At 36.4% G+C, this 22,640-nt stretch overlaps 1 pseudogene; it reads right to left on the bottom strand.

Annotated features, from left to right (window-relative positions):
* Positions 1–252: 252 nt before the first annotated feature.
* On the bottom strand, positions 253–21,640 carry LOC112302972 (lysosomal-associated transmembrane protein 4A pseudogene; annotated as a pseudogene).
* Between the last annotated feature and the right edge of the window lie 1,000 nt (positions 21,641–22,640).

A 22,640-nucleotide genomic window follows, 5' to 3' on the forward strand; every position in this document is an offset into this window, starting at 1 on the left:
AAAAGAAAATGTGTAGAGAACACCTCTTCCCACCACCCAATTAAAGGTGAACAATGGCACTTTGCTCTTTCTTAACCTAGATTGTCTTCAAAAACTATTAAAATGGAATTAACTTAAGAAAAATACCCTCTGACTTTTAACAGATGCCCAAAAAGCTTGTTAGTGTTGGAAAATGAATACTTACACAAAGGAAAATGTATCAAATCCGTTCGAAGAACCCTGTATGGTAAAATAAACAAGACAAAAGGCTGGTTCAGGGCTTATTGACAAAGGCAATGTCTTCAGACAGGTATGTAAGGAACTGGTGCTTCTTTTTCAGGCGTCTTCACTACCATTTCATAGGTTGGCAAAACATACTGTGAAGGTGCTTCAAAGCAGGGAACACAGCAGTCACTGGTGCGTTTCCGTTGTTGGTGTATTTATAGCAGTCCCAAACACAGTTGATTAGATAAGCCTTAAAAAGGAAGACCAAGGCAAAGAACAAAAGGGCAATGAACAGGAGGCAGCTGGAGTCCGGAGGCAGGAGGTCTTCTTTATAGTGAAAATCAGGTAATTGATCCACATATTCTGTGATTCTTGGGAAATGAGAGAACTGAGAGCAATAAGGCATCTGAGGAAGAAGTCAAAAAACCAGTAAGAGAAGAATGGAATAAGCCAACCCATTTGATAAGAAATTTCTCTATATACCAGTATTAAATGGATTATAAACATGAGAACAGAGATGACGAAAAGAACACAGGTATTATCTGCCATTCTCTCAAATGAATAGTAATTGCCAATGACTTCATATTGAATGCTGACAGATGGCATTGAGCTTGGATGAGACCTTCACAGTCAGCAGCACTGCCAACAGCTTTAGCACTGTGTCCCCAGACCGGTCCTCCTGCTGCGGACGTGGCAACAGCCGCAGCACCCAGTGCTGTAGAACCAGGCGCTGCAGCTCCACTTGAACACCACTGGGAATCTCGCAGGCCTTACTCATAGGTGGGCCCCTAACAAACGCTTTCACCCAGCGCTTGAACCCCATTAGCTCTGCCACTGTGTCCAAAACCAAAGGAGGTGTCTTCGAATCTGCCATTGGCGGGGCTCCAACCAACTGCTTCAGCCAGCCACTTTGCCCCTGCACACTAAGGGCCTGCAGTGCAGGTGGCAAACATAAGGCCCTGGGCCAAATCCCGCCCTCCACCTTGTTTCATCTGCCCAGCACCTTGTTTCTACCCCACGGCAGTGCTGAGCTCCTTGCCCCTAGTTAAGTAGTTACATTCATCCAGTCCTAAAATTACATTCGGCCCTTTGAAGGCACCCGGGAGGCTGATGTGGCCCCCAGTGAAAATGAGTTTGACACTCCTGGCCTAGAGTGGTTCTTGCTCTATTCAGTTTACCCTTCCTCCTCCACCTTCCCTGCACACGGGCCAATGGAAGAGCGGGAAGCTGCGTGGACTCACTGCTGATTGGAAAAATTTGAAGATTGATAAGACATCACACCCAATTAGAAGTGCAACTCACTTCAGTTCTCAAGTGAGGGCGAGGGCTGGCTCGAAGGCCTGAATGAGTCGGCGTGGGTGCAGTCTGGAAGGTCACCATCTCTGTTACCAAAATGGCGAATAAAATAAAAGCATTTCATAAGACAAGGTGGAGACAGGGTAGTAGATGGCGCAGGGCACAGAAGGACTTTTCTAAGTGACGTCTTTGCTGCGTACTGCTTTGGAGGCGTCATTGGAGGGCGGCTGCTAACACTTTCTTGTCCTCTGTATGTGTGTATATCTATACACATTTGCACAGATATGTGCTAAATGTGCATTTATCTCTTTATCTACCTATGGAGGAATTAGAGTGCAGAGAGAAGGTGGTGACAATGACATAAGTCATATGCTGATTTTCACTTAAAATAGTTTTTCTTTTTCTGAGAGAAACCTGTCGAATTAGAGTGAATGATTTGACAGTGAGGATTGGCTTTTACCAGTGACATTTTTCCTGAATTAAATAAAATAAATCTGTCCCTTGAAAGTGTGTGTGTGTGTGTGTGTACATTTATATGTGTGTGTGTGTGTGTGTATAATCACTTTGTTTTCAAATCCTTATGTGGGTCATCTGACTAAAATATTTGAAAGCCAATGATTTAGAGAGTTCTGAAATATCACTGGAACAAACTGGACATACTGAACAGTTACAGTTGCTCTCTGCAAGCCATTCTAAATATGACTGACAAACTGCAGGCCGGTCCTACCTTATAACAGCAATCAAACTAAAAGTCCTCACTTGAATTGATTTGTCTTCATTGAGTACTTTTGGAATTTTCACATCAAATTGAAAAGTTCATCTGCACCTGAAACTTTGCAGTGGTAGTTTTGAGAAACGTGTACAAAGAATAATATGAGGCAGATGTTTTTTAATAGAAGTGAGTATTCTGTATTAATAACAAAAACTTAGACTTTTAATATGGCTGCCAACAGTATTTGGGTCGAAATTCCAAAGGCAGATAGATAGATGATAGATAAGTAGATAGATAGATAATAAATGGAGAATACGAACTAAGGGAAAGTAGAACATTACTCAAATATTTCAAAACATTGGAACTGCTTTAATGTTAAATATAAATTGGTAAGTACATTTGCTTCTTAATAAAATAAATGTTTCCTCATCTGTGTCAAATACAAAGTTAACTAATATGTAATATAATATTTTCTTCCTGATTCTGAGATACTTTATATTTTCAACAAGGCTTTATTTGTCTTCATGGCGTCTATTTTCTAAAGAAGACAGATATAGCAGAAAAGAAGCAAGAATTCTAGGCCCAGAATTCAGGCTCTTTTTTTCCCTGTTATATCATATATTAAAATAAAATGTTTAGTTAATATGTTTAATTTAATAGTAATAAAGCAGTTGGTTAAAAAGATAAGACCCTTTATTCATTCATTCATCCAGGTATAATGGATTTATCTAATGCCTTTGAGCATCAATCTATGGTGGTATACTTTAACAATCAGTTAAATACAGCCCATGTATTGCTGAATTTATACAAGAAATTGAAACATTACTCTAGGATACTGTAGGGTAATGTTTCGATTTCAGAGTGGTTTTACAAAGTCTTATAGAGCTCCCCAAGAGGAGCATCCATCAGCATCAGAGATCTGGAGAAGGAGTCCGTGTGCAAGATTCAGTAAAACTGTGTTCTGCTTGATGAAGAGGCACTTGCCAGATGGGGGACTGCTGGGAGACATTCAAAAAATTCCTGAATGGGCAGGTACATTACCCAAGAACGGGTTGATTCATTTGAGAAACTCAAAGCAGTTTCGTTGCCCAGGGAATAGGGTGCATGGCTATATGGCACAAGACTTGGAGAGAATTAGAGAGGAGTTGAAGATGAAGTTCCCAATGTGTTAAGCAAAGCAATTAAAATTCATTTCAAAAAAATCCTGGGAAGTCATGAAAATGCTTCAAGTAAAGAAGTGATAATATATATATTTTTTTATTTTGTCAAAATTATAATAATAATTAGTATGAAGAGCGATGGTCAGCAGTATGGAACGAGAGACCAGTTGGGAGAGGTAAAGAATAATAATTACTGAACTTAAGTAGTGACAATGGGAAGAGGTGCAATGTGTGTAAGTTGCAGTTATGAATGTAATCTTCCAATTTATCAATTCAGTAAGTGTCAGATTAAGTGAGAAGGAAGTTAAAATGACTCCTATGGTTTTGGTGATTAGGTATGAGGTTATGTTAATCTTACTAAAATACAGAATGTAATAAAAATGGCACGCTCTGGGGGACGAAGCAGTGAGCTCACTTTTGAATGTATAATTTATGACATTACCAGGAATACACAGGTGGAGGTAACCACTTAGTTGGAAAATCGCTGGGTATCAGAAGGAATAACTCACGAGCATACAGCAGTATATGGTCAGCATTTATTTCCATTGTAAACAACAGAAACCCAAATCACACTAATATAGAAAAGAATATTTTTAATCTCATATGATATATAGGGCTACTTTTTTTTTTCATTGAAAAACCTGAATTTATTTCATTTTTTGGTTTTCTTAAATTAATTAATTAATTTTTATTCAGTTACTATTGTCTGCATTTTCTCCCCTTCCCGCCACCACACCCCAGCCAGTCCCACCTCCCTCCCCCACCTCCACCCTCCCCCTTGATTTTGTCATGTACAGATGTATTTAGAGTCCCTAAATGCCATGTCTCAGTTATTTCCTCTGTGTTGGCTCCACCTTCAGGGTACATTTGATGGCTGTCATCAGCTTCAGGCTTCTCTTAACAATGACTATTGTCTAGAACCCATCTTTTCATGCCACCAAAACCTAGAAAAGATAGAGTAATTTTCTTCTCTAACCCCCCCCCAATATCTCACAACTTCTGTACCGAGAGTGGGTTGCTTGCTCTTTGTTAAACTGATAACCATGGGCAGAGTACCGGGGTCGCTCATTGTCATTGGCTAATCTTGCCTTTTTGGAGCTAGCTACATGGAGCATCAAACTAATCTGGAAACACTTGGGCCAAGAGCAAACTGGAATATGTTACCAAAGAAGGAGAACGGAATGCCCATCAGGCAAAAATATAAACCTAAAGGGGGAAAACAGGAAGCATATTACCTTGAATAGTGTATAGGAAGGAAAGAATGTAATTTTGTTACCTTTTAAGGAAATTCCAGTGTTTAAAGAGCCCACAGTGAGTGACGTTTTGGCAAAGACTGTTCGAATGAAACAGCATATTGTAATTCTTAGATCATTTTCCTGGATCATAAGTTATTTATCATAATCTATTATTCTATCATATCTAGAATTGTTCTTTAATGATTTACTTCACACTTTCCCCCATCGGAGCTCAATTGCCATTTGTCTTACACCACACAGCTTCATGAGTAGTCCCTGCACTTTACTCCCACTGACTCAGCATTCCTTTGCTTGGAACAGCTTGGAGAATTTACTGTGTACTCCCACTTTCAGGTTATTTATAAGAATCCTTAAATAAAATCACTGTCAAACCTGGGGAATGACATTGTTAAATTTTCCCACCCAGTAGATCACTAATTTAGCTCTGTTCTTGTTCTCCTAATTGTGTGCATTCCTTATCCCTGGTAATCCGTGGATATTTGTTAAGCAGCACACTGTGTGCGTAAAGGCAAACCACTGTCTTGGGGCACACGGATAAGTTCAAAGGCATTAAAAGGCTCCCACTTAATCACAAGGCAATTAAATTTTATTTGCCTTTTTAACAGTGTTAATGATGAAAGTTTGCTTAAGAGCATGCATTAGCTGTGTTCACCATTTACTGTTCTGATTCTTCCATTAATGAAAGGCCTTACCTGTGTTTCCCATTGACAATGCACAGGTCGACTTCAAGTTTTCTTCTCAGTTTTAAACACTTACCCAATCAATACTGAAGTTATTTTCAACCTATTCCTGAAAAATGTGAAAACACTTCCTAGAATTATTACTAAGAATGGGGAAAGGAAATATTTTGCTGTGAGTTAAGAATCTTTCTCACTTAACATGATATGACTGATTCCCAAATATCAAATTATGGACTGAGGCCAGCCTCCTGATGGCAGGATCAGCAGGCCAAATGAAATGATAAAAATAAGGATGCTCGCCATAGTTTAACAGAAAGTGCCATTATTTAATAGAAAGGCTTATCCCTATGTCATTCTGATTTGGGGGGGATTAAAATATATCTTTCCTTTGCTGATGATATGGTTATTGAATGAGTAATATGTGCATTTTAATATACATAGTTGGCAAGTGAAAAAGTTGAAAAATTTATTCTCGTCTTCTTTACTTTTAAAAACATTATATAATTTGTAAGATTCTAAATGTTAGGAAAGTTGATATGTATGCCAATAAGTTAGAATCTGAGTAAAAATTATATATTCTGTGAATACAGTGTTCTTCCCAATGTTCTCTCCCCTTGGCAGGCTGACAGCCACATCATACAATAAGGTGAAAACATGTTAAATCAACATGTCAACTACATACTGCTTCACAGAGACCATTCACCTACAAACACAACTTAATTATCTCATAATACTCTAAGAATTTTCACTTCACACAATAAAGGAGAATATTCTCTGCATTCTGTTGAGAGTCAGATTGTCGCTTCATGTGTTTATGAGCACATGAAAATGTGTACTTTTTTTCTGTTTAACAAGACTCTTCCCCAGGGAATATTATTTCATTGCTGAATGTGTTAGTTAAAAAAGACAATGTATGTGAAAATATAAGTAAAGTAGAGATAGATGATTTGATGGTGTTTTATTATTTTTCAGTTTGCAGGTCGATACTCAATCCACTGAGCCACACCAGCCAGGGGTTATTTTTTAAACAAATATCTCTTAGATACTAAGAAGTTTCCAAGCACTTTGCTAGGCGGTAGAAATAAATAAGATCAGCCATGGTCCCCATCCTTATGGAGATTAAGTAATAGTAGGGGATGCAAGCATTCATCAATAGTCTTACAAGAAAATACAAACTTACAACTTTGAAAACAGAGAATATATGTATGTATATGTGTACGTGTGTATGTATCTACAGATGTATCTATATCTATCCATATTCAAAATAACCCATAGATTAAAAAATGGGCTTGATGGGTTGACCACCATGAACTGTTTTAAAGTAGAGTGATGGGGTAAACTAATGACTAAGCTGAGAATTGTATAAAAGAATAGAAAACCAACAGCAGAATATAGAGAACTCTTATAAGAAGTTGTCTATGAAACTGAAAGATCTTTAACTTCGTCTTTACATTTCAGACCCTGTGTTATTCTGACCAAATTCAAACAAGACAAAGGAAAACTTAAAGACTAAATTATATATAGTGTTCTCTGAAGAATAAGTAGACATTATTCAAAAAGGAATTCAAACTAGGGCAGGAGAAGGGAAAGGCCCTGAGATTTCAGGGAAACATGAATGTGAAAGGCTAGTTAGCAGCTGCAATAGGCTAGTCAGTGGTTGCCATGAAAGGTGTGTAAAGATAATTCAATGTTTCTAAGAGAAAAAGGAGGCTTTTAAGTGTTTTACTTGAATACCATTATCCACTTAATGTGATGAAAGTATTGTTCTGACTGAATGCAGACAATGGACTGTAGGGGAGCCAGAGGAACGCAAGTGGGTGGGTGATTTAGGTCTCTATTGTAGCTTGGACTGAGAAGATGGTGTTAGCGATAAGATGTTCTGAAGTAAATGAGCTTCAATAAAGTTTAACAGGTATATCGGAGAGAATTTTTAATTGAATTTGTGGGGTGACATTGATAAATAAAATTATACAGGTTTCAGGTGTACAATTTTATAATATATCATCTGCATATTGTATTCTGTTCACCACCCAAAATCAAGGCTCCTTTGTAATCCCCTTTACCCTCTTCTCTCTCCCCCACCCCTTCTTTCCCTCTGATAACCACCATACTCTTGTCTGTGTCTATGATTGTTTTTGCTTAATCCCTTCACCTTTTTCACCCAGTTCCCCAAACCCCCTACCTTCTAACAGATGTTAATCTGTTCTCTGCATCTGTGAGTCTATTTCTATTTTTTTTGTTCACATATAAGTGAAATTATATGGCATTTGTCTTTGACTTATTTCACTTAACATAATAGTCTCCAGGTCCATCAATACTGCTGCAAAAGGTAAGATTTCCTTCTTTTTTTGTGGCCAAGTAGTATTGCATTGTGTAAATGCACCACAGCTTTTTTATCTACTCCTTTACTCACAGGCACTTTGGCTGTTTTTAAATCTTAACTTTTGTAAATAATGCTGCCATGAACATAGGGATTCATATATCCTTTCAAATTATTCTTTTGGCTTTCATCGGATATATTCCCAGAAGTGAAATCCCTATGACTAGGTCATAAGGCAGTTACTTCCATTTTTAACTTTGAGGAAACTCCATACTGTTTTTCACGGTGCCTGTACCAATCTGCATTCACACCAATAGCGCACGAGGGTTCCCTTTCTCCACATCCTCACCAACATTTGTTTGTTGATTTACTGATGATAGACATTCTGGTAGATGTGAGGTAATATGTCATTGTGGTTTTTAATGTACATTTCTCTGATGATTACTGATATTGAGCATTTTTTTCATATGTCTATTAGACATCCGTATGTCCTCTTTGGAGAATTTTTGTTGAACTGGATAGAGAAAATAAGGAGATGAGTGTCCTGGTCACCCCTTATTGACTGACTTGATTAACTAGATGCATAGGTATTCCATTACATGAGAAGACAAGGTTTGAAAGGAGACATATAGACCATTTAGAGATCATGCCTTCGGGACGCCCAAGAGAAACTATAAGGGAGGCAGTGGATATATAGATTTATGGAGTTAAGAATGAGATCTGACTTGAAGATATAAGTTTGCTGTGTCTCTGCTTGTAGGTATTGATTGACATGTGTGTGATTACTGTGGGTACCTAGAAAAATAATATAGAAATGAAAAGAGGAGAGACTTTAGACTGTGCCTTGAAAAATTTCAATCACTAGAGAAGGAGAGGCTCCCAAGAAGGCACAGAATAGGTAGCCTAAAATAAGAGAAGAAGCTCAAAAGAGAAATGGCCAGGAAGCCAAGGGAAAATATATCATCAAAGCGAGTACTGCTTAGAGGCCAAGTAATGTGATGGTTGGAAAATCGTCAATAGATTAGAAAAAAAATGGGTTTGAGGGGTTGACCATAATGTACAGTTTTAAAGCAGGGTGATGGGGCAAACAAATGACTAAGCTTAGAATTGTATAAAGGGATAGAAAACAAATAGAAGAATGTGGAAAACTCTTATAAGAAGTTTGTCTATGAAACTGAAAGATCCCTAATTTTGTCCTTATTTTTCAGACACTGTGTTATTCTGACCAAATTAAAATAAGACAAAGAAAATCTTAAGAAATTAAAATAAAAATATTTAAAGATTAAAAAAATTCTAAATTAATTTATTTAGATTTATTTAGCACAGTTTTTTTGTAATCCACATAGGTTTTTAATAGATACCATGCTTAATCATCCTCAAAAATCTGTCGCTGTGATTCAGAGATGTTTTATATTCCATTTAAAATATCAAGCATCTAAAATAAAAAGGAATATATTAGTTTACCTCCTGGAGCTTCGAGATATTTTAATAAAAACAACTCAGACTAATAATGGACTCAGTAACAGTTGCGGCTGCTAAGTATAGACGGCCCTGGGTCAATAGCCAAATACAACGTGACTTTCATAGGCATGTGGATGTGATTAAGGCTAGAATTTCTTCAAGTTTGCAGCACATGCGCAGAACATTTGTTTGTTCTGATGCATTTTTAGTTGAATAATCTCCAGACATTTGTATCAACAGGCTTGGCAATTTACACAATGATCTCTTAAGTTATTTGATGGAAAACAACTTTGCTAAAATCCTGGAAAATTTCCCTTGCTAAGATAATTTCACCCATCAGAAAGTTACTAACAGTGACCTCATACATTGTGAAATATGCATTCCATTGGATAAGAAACTTGTTTGGGTTAAAATGAAAATATTACATAGGAAAATGATGAACTACCTCATGTCTATTATTGACAGGTTAGTACTAATGAGTTCATCTGATCCTATCCATAGTGACAGTGAACGGATAACAACTCATTACATAATGAGACGTATTAAGTAAAATTTTTGAAGGCAAAGGAGTATAAGGCAATGCCCAGAGCTAAAGCAATATCCATGGAGAGTGAGTGAAAAAACATTATTTCAAAGATATTTTTTCTCAAGTTTAACCTTCTAGTAACTGATGATCTAATCAATAACAATAAAAGCAGTAAACTAAAACATACAGAATGTTTACTATTTGTCCAACATTTTGCTAAGTTAGTGTAATCACTAAGGGCTGGAGCATTACATTAAACTGGGTTATTTAACTTCAGATTCTGAATTCTCAACCCTCTTAATCACTATAACATCTTCCTGTCCAAATTGTTTAATAACTACACAGATATCTATACAAGTAACAGCAAAACACATGAATAAATAATTTAGAAAGAATAAAAACAATAAAGATACAAAACAAATTAACAATCAATGAATGCAACTTAAAGGCAAACTAGCATCTTACATGTAATTATTAAATGAAAGGTGAATTGTACCAAAAATTAGTTGTCATGTAGCACTTCAGTGTTCTTTTGGAACTCATGTACAATGAATTGGCTCACTCAGCATTCATTCACAACTACGTTATCTCTTTTATGGAAGCTAGAAAACTAAACATCCTATTTTCCTACACAACTAGTCAGGTATACACTTTCAGCATGGTTCTCGTAGATGAGAAGTCAAAAGACACGTACTGGAATTAGTTGCTTATCTCTATATATAAGACAAAACCTTGAAAGGAAGCTTTAGCCCCTTTCATTCTCTACAAGTCTGGACCTTGGATAGCGTGCTAGGGCCATGAATTGGGACCACGAGGCAACACTGAAGATGGCGGAAAAGAAGAATAAAAAGAATTTGTGCTACGGAAGACATCATGGCGCCACTGTACTATTCCCAAACATTTTATTATTGAGACAAACAAAACAGTTCTTGTTTAAGTAATTGTTATAGGATATGCAATGCTTTGCAGCCAAAGGCTTTCATAATCTCTGCAGAGAGTGATTTGCCTTTATGTCTCAATAATCTTTCGAATAATGAGACCTTATACACAATTATTTAAATTCTGGGAGTTATTCCAAAGAAATGGATTTATACCAGACTTATATGCCCTAAAATGAATGAGTTTGGATAAGAAATTATACCATAAACAAAAGTGTTTATTTCAGCACTATTTATAATATTGAAATTAGAAAAAAATTAAATGTTAAATAGGGGTTGAAAAGTAAATTAAACCAGTGATGTTTATTTAATGGGCCATTATCTAACAATGAAATGACTCTTGAACATGAATAATGCTAAAAAACGTATTTTAATATAATCAGAAGGTTAAAATTAATATTTAAAATTATATACAGTATGGTTAAAATGCTCTATTAAAGCAAATATAATGCTATGGTTTAAGTTGATGTACATTATGGAGTATTTTGCTGCTCTTCTATCAGCTGTGCTTTCCTTATTATAACTATAGTAATGAGTAAATAAAACTTCAAAACTTTTAAAACTTTCATGCCAAATTTCAAAACAAGAAGTAGACTGAATGGTATGAATTCATAACTTCACATTTTTTCATCTATAACCCTACATATATTTTCTTTTTCATTGCAGGCTATTTTAAAGCAACTACCAATATGATATCATTTTTCTGTAATAATTTCAATCCGTATCTTAGATAAGAATGATTTTTAAGAATATAATGGTCATATCATTATCACACTTAGAAGAATATGCATAATTTTTTTTTAAGATTTTATTTATTTTTAGAGAGGGGAAGGGAGGAATAAAGAGAGGAGATAAACATCAATGTGTGGTTGCTTCTTGAGTGCCCCCTACTGGGGACCTGGTCCACACCCAAGGCATGTGCCCTGACTGGGAATGGAACCAGCAACCCATCGGTTTGAAGGCTGGTACTCAATTCACTGAGCCACACCAACCAAGGCAGAATATGCATAATTCTTAATATCATAATCAAATATTCATGTTTTCAAATTTCTCTGATGATCTTTATAAATTGTTTATTTCTTATTTGAGTTAATTAAAATCCAAATACTCCCAACTCTCAAGTCATGGATTTAGCAAATTACATTTTGCTAGTGGCATTTATTATGTTCCTTCATGAGACATGAATTTAATTTGACAATAGTACTATGTGGATGGCTCTGCTCTTTTATGTTCATGTTTATTAACTACCATTGATAGTCAATGCCAAGATCCACATTTTATTAGAGATTGCAGAAACATGGGATTTTACTTCAAATATTTCTGCTTGGTTTATTAACTAGAATACTTTTAAAAGGTTTTTATCTCTTTAAATATTTGGTCATTCAAGGTTTCTCAACCTGGGTACTATTGACAATTTTAGACTGGATAACTCATTGTGCTGAGAGCTTGTTCTGTGAGTTGTAGGATGTTAAGTACCATCCTGGCCTCTTTCTTCTCTGCGGCTGCAGCATCCTTCCTCCAGTCAAGAAAGGGTGAAAATGGAGACTGAAAGTCTCCAGACTTTGCCAAATTACCCCGGGGGCAAAATTGCTCCTAGTTGAGAACCATGGGTTTATCCTAAAATTTATTCATGATAAGCAGGATATATGCTTGGTTCTTTTCTTTTTTTATCAGTTTTCAAAATGAGTTAGTTCTGCAGCTTTTCTTAGAAGAGATATCTGAACATTTTTTCTAATGTTACTATGAACTCTTGATTTTAAATGTACTTTGTGTGTTTGAAATCAATGTGGTTACTAATCTGATTTGTGCTCATTTTTTTCTATCTGTTTCTCTTCTAGTTGTTTCCTAGATTAATTTGATGCATCTATTACCTTGCTTTCTTCTAGAACAAGTTCATCCAGACTGAGCCAAACTCATTTTGTAGATTTCCTGCCCAGGCCTGGACCCACTATTTCTCCAAGGAGTTATTTTTTTTTTAATAGAATTTAAAAGGTGCAATGAATGCTTGAGGAGCTCATTGGTTGTTAGGCCTTTCAGTGGACAAAAATAGGATATTTATAGGTAAATGCACAAATGTATTTATATCTGTGTGTGTGTGTGTCTGCATGTTTGGATTCATGCTTCCATTCAAATTCAGGGCTAAGGATTTTTACTTAATTTTTAACATTATACCTGCATCTCTTCTTCCACTCTTACAAATCCCAGTTATTAATGATATCAACATAGTCACTCATTTACTTTATACCTGTAGCAGAAAAACCTTAATATTGTCCTTAAAACTCTACCTCCTGATAGTCATGTCCTAGCATCATCCTATTCTCTTGAAGGTGAGCTGCATCTAGTGACTCACCTCTAATGAGTACAATTAAACAAAGATGATGGGATGTCACTCTCCAGATTAGGTTACAAAGAGCATACTTCTGTCTTGCTGGCTTTCTTTAGTTCTGTTGCTGGTATGCTCCAAGGGAATTCATTTGGTCTGTCTTCAGTTGCTCTATGGTGAGGCTCATGTAGCAAGAAACTGGGAAAGCAGTTTTTCATCAACAGCCTTAGAGGAACCAAGGCCCTCAGTCCAACAGGCCAGTAGAAGTTGAATCCTGCCAACAAGGATGTAAGTGAGCTAGGACACAGATCCTTTCACAGTTGGTCCTTAAATTGATCCTCCCGTCTGTAGCCCTAGCCGACATTCTGATCACAGCCTGTGATACAAGCATGTGATACAAGCATCCAGTTAAGTTGTATCTGGATTCCTGGACCTCACAAACTGTTAGATAATAAATATTTATTGTTTTGAGCTGTTACATTTTGGGTGCAGCAATAAACAGTTAATATAACACCACAACACACACACACAACCTCTAGTCTCATAAAAATTATTTATATACATATATGTGTGTCTCTCTCTCCCTCTCTCTCTCTATATATAGACACACACATATATATAGTCACCCGTAGTATCTGAATATTTAAAATATGTTTTAAAAAGTGTAAAAGTTTTCGGTCATTTATTTTTGTTCATGATATATGAATTATCAGAGATGGACAGTCAAATTATTGTCTTTTAAACCCACTTAATGTAATTCCTATCTGTGTGATTATACCACTAACTCAGTATCAATACTAAATTAGGTTCATTATTTTATTGCTTTTATTATCATAAATTTAGCTTTGTTTTATAATTATGAAAACAATGAATATTCAGAAATTATATTTTCTTTTTTAAGTATTTTTTATTGATTATGCTATTACAGTTTTCCCAATTTTTCCCCCTTTATCCCCCCTCCACCCTGCCCCCCAACCTTCCAGCATTCCTCCCCCCCTTAGTTCATGTCCATGGGTTGTACATATAAGTTCTTTGAGTCCTCTGTTACCTATTTTTATCTTTCCCTGTCTATTTTATGCCTACTAATTATGCTTCTTCTTCCCTGTACCTCCCCCCCCATTCCTCCCTTCCCCCTCCCCACTGAACTCCCTCTGTGTGATGTCCATTTCTCTGATTCTGTTCCTGTTCTGGTTGTTTGCTAATTTTTTGTTTTTGTTGTTTTTCTTTTCTTTTAGGTTCATTTGTTAATAGTTGTGAGTTTGTTGTCATTTTATTGTTCATATTTTTGATCTTCTTTTTCTTTGATAAGTCCCTTTAATATTTCACATAATAAGGTCTTGGTGATGATGAGCTCCTTTAACTTGACCTTATCTGGGAAGCACTTTATCTGCCCTTCCATTCTAAATGAAAGCTTTGCTGGATAGAGTGATCTTGGATGTAGGTCCTTGCCTTTCATGATTTCAAATACTTCTTTCCAGCCCCTTCTTGCCTGTAAGGTTTCTTTTGAGAAATCAGCTCATAGCCTTATGGGAACTCCTTTGTAGGTAACTGTCTCCTTTTCTCTTGCTGCTTTTAGGATTTTCTCTTTGTCTTTAATCTTGGGTAACTTAATGATGATGTGCCTTGGTGTGTTCCTCTTTGGGTCCAACTTCTTTAGGACTCTCTGGGCTTCCTGGACTTCCTGGAAGTCTATTTCCTTCACCAGATTGGAGAAGTTTTCCTTCATTATTTGTTCAAATATATTTTCAATTTCTTGCTGTTGTTCTTCTCCTTCTGGCATCCCTATAATTCGGATATTGGGACATTTCAGGTTGTCCCAGAGAATCCTCAGCCTTTCTTCATTTTTTTTCGGTTCTTGTTTCTTTGTTCTGGTCCAGTTGGATGTTTATTTCTTCCTTTTGTTCCAAACTGTTTCTTTGAATCCTGGTTTCCTTCTTGTTACTGTTGGTTTGCTGAATATTTTGCTTTATTTCATTTTGGGTATCTTTCATTTGTTCTTTCATTTTTCAACCATGCTCAATCAGTTGTGTGAGCATTTTGATTACCAGGGCTTTAAATTCTCCATCAGATAGGTTGGCAATCTCCTCATTGCTTAGTTCTGAGGCTTTGCTCTGTTCTTTCATTTGGGCTCTATTTCTTTGTCTCAGTGCACCTGATAAATTGTAAGGGGCGGGGCCCTAGGTATTCACCCTGACAGGGCTACCCATTTTGCTGTGCTGTGGAGCTGCCTGTGTGGGAGGGACCAGAGAGGGAACAGTGCAGCTTGCCTGCTGGTCTCTAGAGCACTTCCCAAGGGACTCTCCTGTCAGACTGGAAGTAAATCCCACCATGGCAACCCCAGCCTTAGCCCACAGTCAACTCTGAGTCTCAGTGTTCCCTTTAAGTCAGTCCTTCCTGGGCAGCTCTGCAGAGCTCCGCAGTCAGCCCCACCCCTCAGCCTCCTTGCCTCAGTTTTTCTGAGTTGCCCTGTGGTCTGCCTTACCAGTCTGGCTGCTCTGGTTGATTTTTTCTCTAATTCCTTGGTTGTCAGAGTTCCATGCAGTTTGATTTTCTGGTGCTTTTGGTTGTTTATTGCTCTTTGATTGGATGTTATCCTCCTTTTGGTTGTACGAGAAAGTTAAGGGTTTCTACCTCTGCCTCCATCTTAGCCAGACTCCCAGAAAATTCTATTCTCTAGTTCTATTCCCTCCATCCTATTTTACTTAACCCCCTACCCCATGATTAACTTTTTCTTTTATCAAAAACATATAACCAAAATATTTTATATTTTTAAAGCCTCTGTTACTGAATTAAGTTATGGGAGCATACTCCAGAGTAAATATAGACTTATAATTGCTAGTATGAAAACAATAGAATAATTAATAAATAATAAAAGAATAAATTGTGTTGTGTATACTCACAACCATAAACCTACTCCTGTCTACATTGTTCTTCCTCTTGCTTTTACTCATTTGACAATGTATTCTAGTGCAAGATTTCTCAGTCTCCACACTATTGACATTGGGGCTGGCTGCTTCTTTGTTGTGAGGGGCTATCCTGTATCTCAGAATGGTTAGCAGTACTACTCCTCTCTTCCAAGTAGATGCCAGTAGCACTTTCCCACCGAGTTTGTGACAACTAAACATGTCTTCAGATATTGCTAAAGGTCCCCTGGGGAATAATATCGGTCCTCCTATCTTAGATACCAGGTGTACTACATTCCATCATTAACAGCTGTCTAATACTCATTTATTGCACTTACAACTGTATATGCAGTCCCTTGTTTTTATTCCCCAGTTCCTTATTGATAAATATTTGGTCTTTTCATACACCTGTTGCCCACGTACTTTATTTTATTTTCATTTTCATTTAGGAGATCCTCACTAGTTTCAATAATCATTTGTAGTGAAAGTAGAAAATACTTCCCCAGCTATCCATGGGTCATTTTACTTGTTTATAATGTAAATATTTTTAAAATCTTCATTTCAAAAAAATGTATCAATTCTTTTTATTGCATCTGGATTTTGAATAATGTTTAGAAAGTCTCTAAATGAACAAAATAAGGAAGAATTCAACCAAGTTTTCCCCTAGCAATTGTATATTTTCTGAATCATTTTGTGTTTATTCTGATGTATACAGTAAGAAGAGTAATTTCAATATTATCTTTTTTCAATGTAGTTATCCAATTATCCCAACACTGCTAATTTTAAAAGCTTATCTTTCCCTAACTATTTTGAGGTCATATCTTTATATTATATTGCCAAATTTATCAGGTATAGCTGGATTTTTAAATTTTGTTTCTAAAACACCTTTATTGAGGTATAATTTACATGCCTTGAAATTTACTTGTTTTAAGGTAAAATTAAATGTCTTCATAAATGTACAGAGTTGTACAATTATCACAAAATAAAGTTACTCTAGATCTCATTCCCATTTTCCATCACTCTCTTTTTTCCATTTCCAGTCCAGGAAACCACTGACCAACTTTTTGTCTTTATAGATTTGCCACTGAGGGAAATTTTGCATGAATGGACTCATACCATATTTGGTATTTTTTGCCTGATTTCTTTCATAAGTGTAATATTTTCCAGGTGCATTAATTTTACAGCATTATCAATACCACATTCCTTTTTATTGTCACATAGTCCATTGTACAGACATACTATATTTTTATCTACTTACTAGTTTATGAATATTTGGATTATTTCTACTTTTTGGCTACTGTGAATGATGCTACTATGAACATTCACATACATGTATTGCAGGGGATAATAATGCATATTTTATTTCTCTTAGAAATATATCTAGGAGATATAGTTCCCCTAGACATAAGATGTACTTCTCCTAGGTTTATTTCATAGCATGGGATTCCTAAATCATATGGTAAATTTATATTTAATTAAAAAAAAACCTTTCAAACTGTTTTCATGGATCTTTTATTCTTTAATTTTGGTCTGTCCATGTCTAAATTGCACTAATTGATTTAAAGAAAATATATCTTTTAGTGTCTGAAAGGCTAGACTACTCTTCAATAAGTATTTACTGATTATTCTTGCTTTGTGTATTGTTTTAATTTCAGTTTTTAAGATTAATTGAGATTAAATTTACTCTATGAAGTGGGGAGGGCATTATTTGTTATGACAGTATATTTTTTTATGTGTAAGTATGAGTTACACCTTTCTGTTCATACCAAGTACTTATCCTAGGCTTGTTCCCAGTCTGATTTTGTGGGTCTCAGAAGCATAGGTTTAAGGTTTTTCCTTTTAAGTCTGCTTGAGTCTCTTCATTTTGTCACATAATCTCTTTCATTACATCTTGTAGTTTTCTCTTCCATTATGTGTTGTAACAAGTTGTTTTTATTATAGAGGCTATTGACTTTTGTGTTGATTTTATAATTTTCTACTGTGCTCAATTATCTTGTTTATAGTTCATTTCCTATCAACTCCTGTGTTTTTTAGATCTATAATAGTATCATCTAAAAAAAGAGGTTTATCTTTCTTTCCAATTCTTATGCTTCTAATTGCTTTCTCTTTTAAATTGGGCTGGACAATACCTCCAATAAAACCTAAGTAATAGTAGAGATAGTGGGTATCTGTGATTTATTTTTGTAATAATTAAGAAAGCCTCTATAATTCCCTATTGAGAAAGATGTAGTTTCTGGGATGTGTTTAAGAAGAAAATTTTCCTAGAACCAGTTGGATCTAGGTTTTGGTTAGTTTGGTTTTGTGCTCTGTGACAATTTCATTTCTTCTTTGGTAACTGGCCCTTTTAGACTTTTATCGTTATTGCTGATAATTTTGTTAGGTTGTATTTACTAGAAAGTTTTGCATTTCATTTGTTTCCAAAGTAATTTCTTTTTAAAAATATTTTACCTGGTTCAATAGTTATTTTACCCTTGTTATTAATTTTTTTTCTCAATCTGGGTCTTTTTTCCCCAAACTATATTACATGTTTTTTTTCTTTCCTTTATTAAGATAGCTAGTAGTTTATCTAATTTTCTTATCTTTTTCAAAGAAACATTATTTATTAGTTTTACTGTTTCACTATACTTTATTTTGTTACTGTAACATATCTACAAATAAAATCACTGAACATGCAAAACATTTATGGGATTAATAGCAATCCCATAAGAGGTACCAGCAGAGTTAATGGACCTGGGGTTTGAGTCGAGTGAGCTTCAAACTTTAGCTGTGTTAAAAGTGATTTTTTGTAGGAAACAGGGTGAGGATTTGTCAGATGTGTAGCTTATAACTAAGATTATTTTTTCATATTCTCTTTCAATATAAATGTTAGAGGACATAGACAAAGGTGAAAATATTAGAAGTCAGATGTATCTGGTGAGTTATCATTAAATTTACATTGAAAGACTATATTCTCTAAAAATTATAGAAATAAACTAAGGATGTGTGTTATTTTCTGAACAGCATCCATAAATTGAAAATAAAAGAACTATTCTTTTTTTAAATTAATTAATTATTTTTTTTACATTTTTATTGTTATTGTTATTCAATTACAGTTGTATGCCTTTTCTCCCCATCCCTCCACCCCACCCCAGCCAAACCCACCTCCCTCCCCCACCCCCACCCTCCCCCTTATCTTGTCCATATGTCCTTTATAGTAGTTCCTGCATTCCCCTCTCCTCACTGTCCCCTCCCCACCCCTCCTGGCTATTTTTAGATTGTTCTTAACTTCAATGTCTCTGGTTATATTTTGTTTGCTTTTTTCTTCTGTTGATGAAAGAACTATTCTAAGTTCTAGAAATCTTTAAATGCTGAGCATTATCTCAGGACAAGCCCTAGCACTACTTCCAAGTCTATGGTAAAAAATTTAGCTCTTGGCACTAGGTATTGACAGTGAATAAAAGTGAACCTGTTATGAGCAACCTTGTCCAAAAACTTATACTATTAAAAGCAATCAGCTGAGTCTATCGCCAAGAAGAGGAAGTTTCAGAGTGGTGCAACTGCTTTTCCCATTTTTTAATTAACCCTTAACTGAAAGCAGGAACTCCATCTTTCCACTTAAGCACACATAAAGTATGTGGAAAGTAACAATTAAAAACAAAACTTTAAAGATTAAGCAAAATGTGAAGCGAACCCAATGCTGGCTAACACTTTTGGAAACCATGAAAAATGCCAGAAATGCAAAGTCAAGAAGATGAAACTCATCCGTAAGGGTGACTATGCATATGGAGCCATGGCACATCCCTGACATGACCACACGTCCTTTCTGAAAAGTCCAGTTAATTCAAAGGTTTCTTTGTGGATGCTCAACACTGGTTCAAAAGTTGTTGTTTTGAACTCTACTGTAAAACTCCTGGGTGCTGTTGTCCTTTAAATATGCCACTACCTTCTTCTATGGTACAAGTGTTTCTCAATCTTGGCCCTATTTAGATTCTAGTCAACATAATTTTTTCTTGTTAAGCATCTCATTGTAAGATGCTTAACAGCATCCTTAGTCTCTACCCACCAGATGACAGTGACACTGTCCCCTCAGTTGTGACAACTAAAAATATCTTCAGACATTACCAAGCATCCCTGTGGAAAAGGCGGGGCAAAAGTACAAACTACAGCATCAGAGTTTACTGACCATATTCCTTCTATGATTGACGACTCATTCCTTTCACTTATATTCCTGAAATACATGGGAGGAGGAGGCCTGGTTAGGTGTGATTCATCTTTGCTTTTGATTTTTGAAAATCTCTTTATAGCCTTGCCTGCTTTTCATATACTGTAGCAGTCGAAAATAATTTTTCAGGGGATGGAGTACCATCTAATAATTTTCTATCATAATGCCAAACTTCTGTGTGTTCTTGATATAAAACATAATGTTTTTCTTGGTTTAGTGTTTTACAAAATCATGAAAAGTCTGAAATAAACAAAACTATATCAATCAATCAGGCCATCACACATTGTTGTTTTATAAATAATCAAGAATACTATATGCAAAATGCTGTGGTCTCTACCTCACAGAATTAGTTTGAAGAATTCCACAAACTCATGTATTTTTGTATTTGAAGAAACAGTGAAAATTTAGATGGAGCCTAAACTGAGAACAACTCAATACGGGAGCAATTGGAATTGGGTGTTGTGTTCCTCTTCTTAATGCTCAGGGGCTTTCTGTTGCAGGTCCACATTTCTTACCTTCAGACGTCACCTTATGTCATTAAACTAATTTTAGAGCTAGTCATCTAATTAATAGTCACTTGGTCCTTTCCTCCATTTAGAACTTCTAAATTCAAATGCTTGTTTCTTAAGCTTTCATTCTCACACTCCATTTAAAAAATTTTGCTCAATATTTGTCTTAGCTTAGATTGCCATAACAAAACACCATAGTTTGGATGCCTTAACAAACAGAAATTTATATTCTCACAGTGTTGGGTGCTAGAAGTCCAAGATCAAGGGGTCAGCATAGTTGAGTTCCATCAGGGTTCAGTTTCTGGTGAGAACTCTTCCTGCTTGTAGGTGGCTGCCACCCTGTTATGTGCTTATACAGTGGAGAAAGAAGGAGACTTCACTGTTTTCTTCTTCTTGTAAGACCACCAATGCTATTGAGTTAGAACGCCACTCTGTGACCTCATTTGACATTCACTGCTTTTTATTTTCAATAAGCCCAGCCATCAAATACATTCAGATTGGAAGTTAGAGGTTAGAGCATCAACATTGTGGGGTGGGGGGGTGACACAATTTTGTTAATAGCAGTATTGTTAAATAATTATCCTTATTGGTATTCTAGATGCTTAATTTTATTGCAACACTTATCTATTCTGTTATTACTCTCTCTGTTTAAAGTCTGTGTATACATGTGTGTATATCTGTTATATTTGTACTTGTTTACATACATATATACCAGTGACTTTCAATCAATGTGCCACAAGAAATTTTAAAACATGCAAGACAACAAAAAGGTAGGCAGAGGCTATTCCTTTTCTGAGCCCTCCCCCAGAGAGCCACAGAGCTGGCAGGTGGGGGCCATATCTGATACTCTGTCAAACTGGATCACGTGGTTTGCTCTGCCCTGGGGAATCTGGGGAATCCTTGAGGCTCTGCCCCACCCAATTTACAGCCCACACAACCTGTTAACAGTGGCTTTTCCATATGAATTACTGGTCTCAGCTCAGGGTTCACATCTTCCTAAATCCTCACAAACAAGCACAACCAGCCTGAGTGTCCCCCTACCCCTGTACCACTAGCTGCATGGCCCCAGGTCCAGCATTAGCAGCAGCCGGCTTTGGATCACAGTTTGGCTTCACCTGGAAAATTCCAAGTGTAGCACAAGTAGCAGCCATCTGCAGATTGCTTTATAGATCATACTGAGTGGCCCTGTATGGATCACGGTGGTGGCTGACCCTGGCCTACACCACCCAGGAAACCCCAGAACCTTCACACTCAGTGGACAGCTATAGACAACATTGGAGCACCACCACCCTGCCCCTCACAGCTGAATCTCCATGGAGGGTGGGGGTTTGTGGGCAGTGGTCATAGCCAGTCCTAATAGCTGACTGGCCTGGCTAAATCCCTCCCATTGAACTTCTAATAGCAACCAAGGCTCAATTACAAGAAGAGGGTGTACTTAGCCCACATGCAGGGAGTACCTCTAGTACCCAGTTTGGGTGATAAGGGAGGCTGTGCCATTGGACACTACAAGACACCCATTATATTAGGACATGTTATCAAGACAGGGAGTCATAGCAGCTCTCCCTAATACATAAAAACAAGCACAGGAAGGCTGCCAAAATGAGGAGACAAAGAAACATGGCTCAAGTTAAATAACAGATCAAAACTCCAGAAAAAGAACTAAACAAATGGAGGTAAGCAATTTATCAGATGCACAATTCAAAAGACTATTTATAAGCATGCTCAAGAAATGTAGTGAGGACCTCAACAGCATAAAAAGAGCCAGGCAGAGGGGAGGGAGGAAGAGGGTTATAATGGTGGAAAGAAGGGACTAGACAATGAACATGTATGAATGACCCACAGACATGGACAACACTGTGGGAATTAACTGTGTAAGTGGGGGTTGGGATGGGTGGAGGAGGGCAAAGGGGCACAACTTGGGACAACTGCAATAAAACAGCAATAAAAATGATTTAAAAAAGAAATGAAGGATATACTAATGGAAATAAAGAACAATTTACAGGGAATTAATGGTAGAATGGATGAAGCCAAGAATCAAATTAATGATTTGGAATATAAGGAAGCAAAAAACAACCAATCAGAACAACAAGAAGCAAAAAGATTACAACAAAAATGAGGACAGTATAAGCAGCCTCTGGGACAACTAAGAGG

The sequence above is a fragment of the Desmodus rotundus genome, chromosome 5, assembly GCF_022682495.2.
Source record: "Desmodus rotundus isolate HL8 chromosome 5, HLdesRot8A.1, whole genome shotgun sequence".
In the NCBI taxonomy this organism is placed as follows: domain Eukaryota; kingdom Metazoa; phylum Chordata; class Mammalia; order Chiroptera; family Phyllostomidae; genus Desmodus; species Desmodus rotundus.